Raw genomic sequence first — 10,340 nt, forward strand, 5'->3', positions numbered from 1 at the left:
GACATTCTTGTATATGGCAATATTGTCATCCAGTAGAAAAAATATAACATATTATTCCCCTGGAAAATGTCACTATTGATTCCATCAAAGATGAGGAAGACTTGAAGAATGGATGGCGTCTCAAGACACCAACTAAATCATCTGCCGTTTATGCTGCCACTGCCACTGAGAAATCAGAATGGATGAATCACATAAGTAAATGTTCGATTTATTCTCCAAAAGTGGGAAGACACCCAGTAACGAACATGCTGTTTGGGTTCCTGACTTTGAGGCAACTGTTACAGAAAGCAAAACTCACACCTTTAATTGTCGTCACCGTTGCTGCAAATGTGGTTTTGTTGTCTGTGGGTCCTGCTCTGAAAAGGGATTTTTTCTTCCCAGCCAGCCCTCCAAGCCTGTGTGGAGTTGTAACTTCTGCTATGACCTACTTTCTACCGGGGACATGGCCACATGCCAGCCTACTAGATCGGACTCCTACAGTCAGTATTGAAGTCACCTTTAAATGATGTATCTGATGATGATGCTGATGATGCTGATAGCAGTGACTAAGGACATATTTTGAAATATTTAATTGGTTGTGACCATCTGAGAAATCAGCTTTGGGGAGGAATGTAAAATTCTGAGCTCTTGCTTAATTTTGCTGTAGCCATGAATTTACCTGAGAAACTTTTAACCTGTGTCTCAATATATTCTAGAGAAAGTAGGTCCTGTTGTCATTCCCCTCAACCCCACTACTACCACCTCCCCCCAACTATCCTAATGGTTAAGACACAGTAACAAAAATACATGATTTGGAAACACTTTGTCACATATCAAGTGATGCCTTATCCTAATAGCACTGTTACATAAAATAAACCCCTACTTTCTCACTTTTTAGTTTGTTTTAAAAATAAACTGGTCGTCCGGCTGGCGTGGCTCACTGGTTGAGCATCGACCTATGAACCGGGATGTCATGGTTTGATTCCTGGACAGGGCACAAGCCCAGGTTCAGGCTCAACCCCCAGTAGGGGGAGTGCAGGAGGCAACAGTTCAATGATTCCCTCTCATCATTGATGTTTCTCTCTCTCTCTTTCCTTTCTGAAATCAACCAACATACCTAAAAAAAACAAAAAAACAAACTGGCATTCTTTAAGGTGATGAGTGTTTATGAATGGTTATAATTAGGAAACTTGTCATCTGACAGCTATACATAACTAAATTTAGAGGTTCTTCATTCTTTGTGAATATTTTCCCATAAAAGTTATTATACTTTTGTTTTATAGATTTCAAATTATAATTGTCAAATATAAATTTTAAATTGTCATTCTTAGGAATTTGGTTCAAAATTTATCCAATATAGAATTGTCATATTGCATTAGATTCTATTTTTAGCAGGACATTTGTAGGTATAAATTCATTTGCTTTAACATTATTTCTAGACTGAAAAATCTTATAAAACCCTTGAAACAGATTTAAATGCTATGATAGAGCACAGATCTACTTAGGCTAAGATTTGGAAGAAATAATACGTAAGAATGGTCGACAGAGCGGTTAAGTTTGACGACTTCTATGGAAGTATTATCTATTCTACTGTAAAACTATCTTGAATTTAGAAATATAGTGCTACACTTTGTAGTTTTGTAAAGTCCCAAACAATATTTGTAGTTTTGTAAAACAATTGCATGTTTAATCAGTTTCTGGAATCATTTTGCAATGTATGGAACTAGAGTAGCAATTGATCTAAATTGTGAACTTCACAATCTAGATTGCTTTTGAGAAGTGGTATTTTTCAATCTGCTTAGAGGTAGTCATTAGGTTGACAGTACATTTATCATATACAACTTGATGCATTTTGCACTGCTCTCTCCATTTGTATGCTGCAAATAACTAGTCTTTCAAATATGAAAAATCAGTCTAAAGATTGTTTTAAATTCTAATTTTAAACCTTTCAATCTGGATATATTGCATATGTTATGAGAGGTTTGATTCAACAACTTGTGATAGAGAATTCTTTGGTTTGGCAAAGGCACTAACTTTACTGTTAAATTGTGAAAGCATTTGAGATATGTAGCTCTCCCTGTAGGAAATGTGAAAGGCACAATAAGTTTGTTTTAATATCAAATGGACTTTTGTTTCCAAGCAATATCTCATATAATCAACATACCTGCAAAAGACCAGGAAACCTGAGACGTGCTAATGGAGACTTACTGGTACATAGGAGCCTAGCAGATTCAGGAACCAAGGGAAAGTCTTCTTCAATAATTTGCATTGTCAACCTCTTGACATTCTTTTACAATAAAAAATACATTACAATTTAAAAAATGGACATGCAATCACCATGGCATATTCAATACAGCTCCATCTCTAGGTCACCCATTTTCCAGGTTTGTGGACCTCATATAAGAGGTTGGCCAGAATGCTCCTGCACCAAGCACTTGTCCATCCATCCCACCCCAAAAATTGAGAAAGCTAGTAAGGTAAGGATCAAAGTGAGTGCACTGAATCAGAAATGAGAAATGGCCCTCTATGGCTAGATTCCTGACGTTAAATTGCTAATTTATCCTATTTTGTTATTTTCTGGTCAGAATGACAGGCTGAAAACTTTTCTTGGAAATGAAACATTCCAGAGTTAGGCATGCTTGATCTCGAATGGTAGCAATGTATATGGAAAGTTTGGTTCATACAAGAATGAAAGTTTAATATAATTAATGCAACTTTCCACTCTGAAAATAAAACCAAAGTAGAGTCAATATATATTACTTAATTTTCCTGTCCAATAGGACCAAATAACAAAAAAAAAAAAAAAAGATTTTTTTGCTAAAGATTAAAACATTTAAAATTTCCAACAAATTCTTTCCCCAAGGACAAATGTCATGGCAATCTTTAGAATTTTGAGGACATATTGTCTATTTGGAAATTCAGGCCAAGGCCATCAAATGAAACCATGGTACATGCTCAAGAGGCTAAAAAGAGATGAAGGACAGATGTAAGAAGTTACACTATTTTAAGGATTATTCATTCACAAAAGTCTCTACGAATGACTCAGCTAAAATCTTCCAACTGGTAAGCCATTGTAATAGAAGGGTGGGCATGTTTATATGCAAATTAACTAGATTACAGTTCACTACCCGATAGGACTTGGCCTTGGTTTAGGCCTGATGATGTAAATAGACTTTACCCATTCTCAGATTAATGCCACAGCATATCAGTAAATTCAGTTCGTTTCCTCCTTTATAACCAACCTCCCTACCTTAGACTGGATTTGTGAACTTTGTTTTCATTGTCATTAGTGTCCAGGATGTTTTTAATTTCTTCTTTGATGTCATCGGTAACCCAATCAATATTTAATAACATGCTATTCAGCTTCCAAGTGTTTGAGTATTTTGGGTTGTTTTTATTGTAGTTTATTTCTAACATTATGCCATCGTGGTCTGCGAAGAAGCTTTTTATGATTTCAATCTTCTTGAATTTGTGGAGACTTTGCTTGTGACCCAATATGTGGTCTATTTTTGAATATGTCCCATGAGCACCTGAGAGGAATGTATATTCCGCAGCTGTGGGGTGAAGTGTTCTGAAGATGTCAATTAAGTCCATCTGATCTAGTGAGTCATTTAGGATTGCTGTTTCTTTGCTGAGTTTTTGTCTAGCGGATTTATCCAGTGATGTCAGTGGTGTATTAAAGTCCCCTACTATGATTGTATTGTTGTCGATCTCTCCCGATATCTTCCAGAAGTTTTCTTATGTATGTGGGTGCTCCTGCATTGGGTGCATATATGTTTACCAGGGTTATATCTTCTTGTTGTATTGATCCCTTTAGTATTATGAAGTGGCCTTCCTTATCTCTGGTTATGGCCTTCACTTTGAGATGTATTTTGTCAGATATAAGTATTGCTACCCCAGCTTTCTTTTCCTTTCCATTTGCGTGAAAGATATTTTTCCATCCCTTCACTTTCAGTCTGTGTGAGTCCCTTCTAATGAGGTGGGTCTCTTGTAGACAGCAGATGTATGGGTCATGTTTTTTTATCCATTCAGCCACTCGATGTCTTTTGGTTGGAGCATTTAGTCCATTTACATTTAAAGTTATTATTGAAAGGTACTTGTTTGTAGCCATTTCTTTTTTTGTGTGTGTGTGTGGCTGTTTTCTTTCTGAGCTTGATATTTCTTCTTTTTACACCAGTCCCTTTAGCATTTCTTGCATGGCTGGCTTGGTGGTGATAAACTCCCTTAGCCCTTTTTTGTCTGTGAAGCTTCTTATTTCCCCTTCAATTTTGAATGATAGCCTTGCTGGATAGAGTATTCTTGGATTCAGTCCTTTGCTTTGCATCACTTTGTAGATTTCCGTCCATTCTTTTCTGGCCTGATGTGTTTCTGTTGAGAAATCATTTGATAATCTAATGGGAGATCCCTTGTATGTTACTTTCCGTCTCTCTCTTGCAGCCTGTAAGATTCTCTCTTTATCCTGAACATTTGCCATGGTAATTATGATGTGTCTTGGTGTGGGTCTTTTCGGGTTCACCTTGTTTGGGACTCTCTGGGCTTGTGTGACTTTTTTCTTCCCCACCTCAGGGAAGTTTTCTGATATTATTTCTTCGAATAGGTTTTCTAATCCATGTTCATCTTTCTGTTGTTCTGGCACCCCTATTATTCGTATGTTGTTTCGTTTCATGTTGTCCCAAAGCTCCCTTAGGCTCTCCTCCTGTCTTTTAATTTTTTTCTCCATTTGCCGTACAGTTTGAGTGTGTTTTGCTTCCTTGTCTTCTAATTCATTAATTTGGTCCTCCGCTTCTCCCAGTCTACTGTTGATACTTTCAATGTAGTTTTTTATTGAAGCTATGTCACTCTTCATTTCTTCTTGGGACTTACTTAAGTTGTTGATTTTTTCATCTGTTTCTTCTAGCTTCTTGCATAAGTAGTTGAGTTTTTCATCTGTTTCTTCTTGCTTCTTGAACATCTGGTGCATGTACTCTAGGAACCTTATTCTGAATTCTTTTTCCGTCACGTTGCATATCTCTGTCTCACTTAGCTGCTTTTCTGGCGAGTCCTCCTTTTCTTTCCTTTGGGGGTTTCTTTGCCTACCCATGTTTGATCTCGCTGACATATGTAGATGTTGAGATGTTCAGTGGCTGCTCCCTGGGTGGCAGGGGCTCCTTGGGTTGTGGTTGCTGCTCAGACGGTTGCGGTAGCAGCTGCTTTCCAGTTGGCAGCAGCTCCTCTGGTGGGTGTTGTTCACAGCTGTGTTGGCTCTTCTGGCTGGTGGGGGGAGGCTTCACGTACAGCTGCTGTTCCACAGACAGAGGGTGTGGTGATCAGGAGGCTGTGGTGATCAGGAGGCTGCGGTGATCAGGGGGCTGCTGTTGCTTGGATCTGCGGTCTGGGAAATGCTCCTCTCTTACCAGCACTGCATGGTCTGGGAAACGCTCCTCTCTTATGGGCACTGCATGGTCTGATCAGTTCCTCAGGATGCCCCCTTTAGTCTCAGTTCTCCGCAATCACAAAATCCAAATCTCAAATCTCCTGGCACCAGCAAACCCGCGGAACTCCTTACCCCGGTCAGGGTCTGTGTCTGTCCCAAGAGATGCGGCTGTCTGCCATGCGGTCTCCCTCCAGCCCTCTGGGCTCAGGTCTGGCAAACTTTCCTGCCCAGATCCCTGGTTTTTAACCTTTCCAGGGGAGGTCTGCCCTTCCCGGCTGCAAACCGTCTCACCAGCTGAGTAAATTTGCCAATTCGGGGTGGGTGTTATTAGTTTCTGCTGCTTACTCCGTTTGCTCCGGGACAAGACCTGGGAAGCGTCTGCCTATATCGCCGCCATCTTGCTTCTCCTGGATTTGTGAACTTTGAATTTATAAGCGAAGAATAAAGGAAGACAGGCAGACCAGGAAAAAAAAAAAAAAAAGAGCTAGCTTTGCGACTGAAACACTAAGTGGTAAACTTCTACTTCTCATACATGCCAAGTTTGTTCTTGCCTTCTGGGCCTTTATGTCCACTGTTCACTCTGCCCCACTTCTGGTTCCTTCTCCTCCATGTATCAGCCCAATGCTTCTACAGAGGGCTTCCCCGATGACTAAAGTCCCAAACGACTCCCTCCCCCACTCCCCAGCTTACCACCTGGTCCTCCCCTCTCATTATCAGAAGTTTACTCCCCTACTGTCTACCCTCATTACAATGCAAACTCTACTATATTTCTCTACTTTTACCACCATTATATCCAGGCATCTTAAAATATTTGCTAATGACTGAATAGAAAAGTGGTAGAAAATGATTAGGAAAGTACAAATGACCAACACGAGGATCCAGACTGGGAAGTCCTGGGAAGCACCTGTGCCAAGTTCTATGATTACCTCTGGAAAAGAGAAGGCAGGAAAAATCTATAATAATAAAAGTGTAATATTCTAATTAGAACGGACATCCGAACAACCTTCTGGATGAAGCTGGGGCTGCGAGGGCTGAGCTCCTTGCACGAATTTCGTGCATCAGGCCTCTAGTTAAGAGATAAATTGGACAAAAGAAAGGGAGGAGAAAGAAAGAAAGAAAGAAAGAAAGAAAGAAAGAAAGAAAGAAAGAAAGAAAGAAAGAAAGAAAGAAAGAAAGAAAGAAAGAAAGAAAGAAAGAAAGAAAGAAAGAAGGAAAGGGAAGAAAGAGGAAGGAAGGAAGGGAGGGAGGAAGGAAAAGAGGGATGGAGGGAGGGAGGGAGGGAGGGAGGAAGGGAGGAAGGAAGGAAGGAAGGAAGGAAGGAAGGAAGGAAGGAAGGAAGGAAGGGCCTAATGGAAAAGAAAGGAAGCTCTCTCCTTTGAATTCCGAGGCACTGTTTTACTTGCTGGGGAAATACAAATACGAGGTAGGGGTACTGCTAGCTTAAACTAAATGTATCTCATCCAGCTGATACTGGCTCAATTGCATCAGATTCTCACAACTATCGCCACAGCACTATGCCAAGTATAACCCGTAAAGGCAGGCTCTGACTTTTTTCTGGACTCAACCTTCTCTTTTCTATAAGGTCCCAGCAGCCTTTTTTCCTGAATAAATACCAGAGCCCCAGGCCTATGGCAATGAACTTTGGAAAATTTTCCATCCTTTTTGGGTTAGAAATTGCAACATTATCACAACACAATAATCAGCTGATTAAAATATAATTTAAACAGTACAAAGTTCACTCTCAGCTCCTGGAAGGCAGGGTAAGATTTTACACATCTTTTTGTTCCTAACAGTACAGACATATGTTCCAAATTGATTGATTCAGTACTCTGTGACCAGAGATCCTGCAATAGCTCAGTCTATAAAGGTAAGGATTACAGTAAATAAAGATAAAATAAATTAATGACAGATAGGGCAGCAATTTCTTCTCAGAGAACTATCTTAATTACATTTAAAATAATATGATATAGATTTCTATTTTCTCTGTATATTTAATAACAAAAACACCACTTTACCTAGATTCCATAGCATTTTGTAAAATGCGAAAACTTTCTATAAAATGAAGTCTAGGGTGGAATGAATGATAATAACTTAATGTTAGATTAACATTAAAATATAAAGGGCTTGCCCTAACTGGTTTGGCTCAGTGGATAGAGCGTCGGCCTGCGGACTCAAGGGTCCCAGGTTCGATTCCGGTCAAGGGCATGTACCTGGGTTGCGGGCACATCCCCAGTGGGAGATGTGCAGGAGGCAGCTGATCGATGTTTCTCTCTCATTGATGTTTCTAACTCTCTATCCCTCTCCCTTCCTCTCTGTAAAAAATCAATAAAATATAGTTAAAAAAAATATATATATATATAGGGCTTTTACAAATTAATTTTAGAATTTAATTGAAAGACAAAGTTCAGTATTAATTATACCACGTTAGGAGGAAAAATTGCTGATTTTGGGGGGTCTTTTTCTTTAGAAATTATGTATACCAGGTTATTAATACGAAAGGCAAGGAAAATCTTACAACTTTTTGCCTTAGTTGTTTTATTAGAGAACATAAAGTTTTCAAAATAACATCTCTGAGAAATGAGGCTAAAGTTGATATAGCCTCCTACATATAGTATCTAACTACACAACAGTATCTTTCTGAATTAGCTTTATCATTTATAAGATACCTATTTAATAGTATAAATTTAGAATAAAGGAATTGGAATTTTGGTGTAATTTCAATCTACTATGAAGTACATATATTTAAATTGAACATCTTTCATTCTTTAACAGGTATATATCCTTTTCATATCAATGCTGTTCTTAACTTAGATTTGGAAATAAATGTCCTATACCTCTCAAAGTCCACTAAAATTCAATTATCAAAGTACTTGTAACAGTTATGATATTAGTATATTTTAAAAGTCATATCACTATACTCAAGATTACATGGGGTTGATTTCAGTCCTAACTACATGTACTAAATTATTTTAAACATGAAATAAGTGTTTGGTATTTTAAAAGAAAATCTTTAAAACACGCCAATTGAAAATAAAAAAATGAAATGATTAATTTCATTAAAGAAAACAAAAAAAATCTACAAAATATATATTTATGTAATCATTTATATATATATATATATAAATAAACCTACAAAATAAATCTATAAAAGAATATTCTACCTTACAATAAGCAAAGCTATACAAATTTTTAAGACTTATGCTTCACTTTTTGAAGAGGCAAAGATGCATTGGCAACAGTGGAGGAATTAAAACACACAATTGCAGAAGTAATCTTACTGGAGGGAAATCTAATATGTATCAAAGTTTAAAATGTATACATCCTTCTTCTAAGTAATCTAAATTTTTGAGAAATTATGTTAAGGCTGCTGAACCGGTTTGGCTCAGTGGATAGAGCGTCGGCCTGTGGACTCAAGGGTCCCAGGTTCGATTCCGGTCAAGGGCATGGGTACCCTGGTTGCGGGCACATCCCCAGTGGGGGGCGTGCAGGAGGCAGCTGATTGATCTCTCTCATCGATGTTTCTAACTCTCTATCCCTCGCCCTTCTTCTCTGTAAAAAATCAATAAAATATATTTTTTTAAAAAAGAAATTATGTTAAGGAGATAATAGGACAAGTTCATCAAGATACAGATACAAGATATTTATAATAATGAAAAACAAGAAATGGCCTAAATGTCCATCCAAATGAAATTTTTAAAGTAGCTATGGTATATATGGAGGCATTAAAAAAACATATCAAAGACTTTTTTCCACTATTGAGTGAAACAAGCCAATTACAGCCAAGCTACATGGTATGATCACATTATAGTAGAGAAAGCAACAAAAACAGTATTTTCTAGTGTAAATTTAGAAGAAAATAAGAAAAGTTAACATAAGATATTTGAAATAGTAATTGTCAATTTAACTTCAATTTTCCAAGTTACTTTTGCCTTTTTGTCTTTGTTATTAATCCTCACCCAAGAATACTTTTCCATTGATTGTTACAGAGAGTAGAAGGGAGGGGGAGAGGCAGAGAGAGAGAGAAATATCAATGTGAGAGAGCCACCCATTGATTGGTTGCCTCCTGCACTGGGGCCAGGGATCGAGCCTGCAACCAGTATGTTTGGTCCCTTGACTGGAATCAAACCCAAGGCCCTTCAGTCCGCAGGCCAACACCCTACCCACTAAGCCAAACTGGCTAGGGTTCTTTCGACAACCCCCCTCCCCCTTTTTCTTTTAAAGTAGAATCACTCTCTGTAAAGAATAAACAATACATCAGCCAGGCAGTCAGTCAGTTTAGTATTTGAGAAAAAAACTGGGACTAGACAAACTTTACATGACTAAGAGTGATCTTTTCTTGGCCTGAACAGGGATAAGCAATGTCTCATGTACATCCATATGCCTTTCCACATATTACTCCAATCAAAGTGCACATATCAAATGCCTACTTTACCATGCAGGATATCATTATTGACAAATTACCACTCTAGGATCCTGATATGTCAAAAACAACAACATTTAATCTTAGTTTCAACTGTTCATTGTGTAATCAGGTTATTTTAAGTCTTAAACTACTCCATTTAAATATTTCTTCCCTTTAAAAAAATCCTCATAGAACTACTGAGAAATTTTAGTAGATAGCAACAACTATTCCCTGCTTTAAATATAGACTGGAGAAATCACATACAAAATCCTATATAATAAAAGCCTAATATGCTAAGTGTCTGGTCGGCCATTCAACCAACCAAAGTGTAATATGCTAATGATATGCTAAGGCCACTCAACCGCTCTCTATGACGTGCACTGACCACCAGGGGGCAGATGCTCTGACTGGTAGGTTAGCTTGCTGCTGGGGTCCGGCGTATAAGGACTGAGCGAGATGGGCCAGACATGCCCTGGAGCCCTCCTGAGGTCCCTCCCCAGCCTGATCATGCACTGGTGGGGTCCCTTGGCCTGGCCTGTGCCCTCT

This window comes from Myotis yumanensis, unplaced genomic scaffold (genome assembly GCF_028538775.1).
Source record: "Myotis yumanensis isolate MYYU_CA2020_CCGP unplaced genomic scaffold, mMyoYum1.0.hap1 SCAF_8, whole genome shotgun sequence".
NCBI lineage: Eukaryota > Metazoa > Chordata > Mammalia > Chiroptera > Vespertilionidae > Myotis > Myotis yumanensis.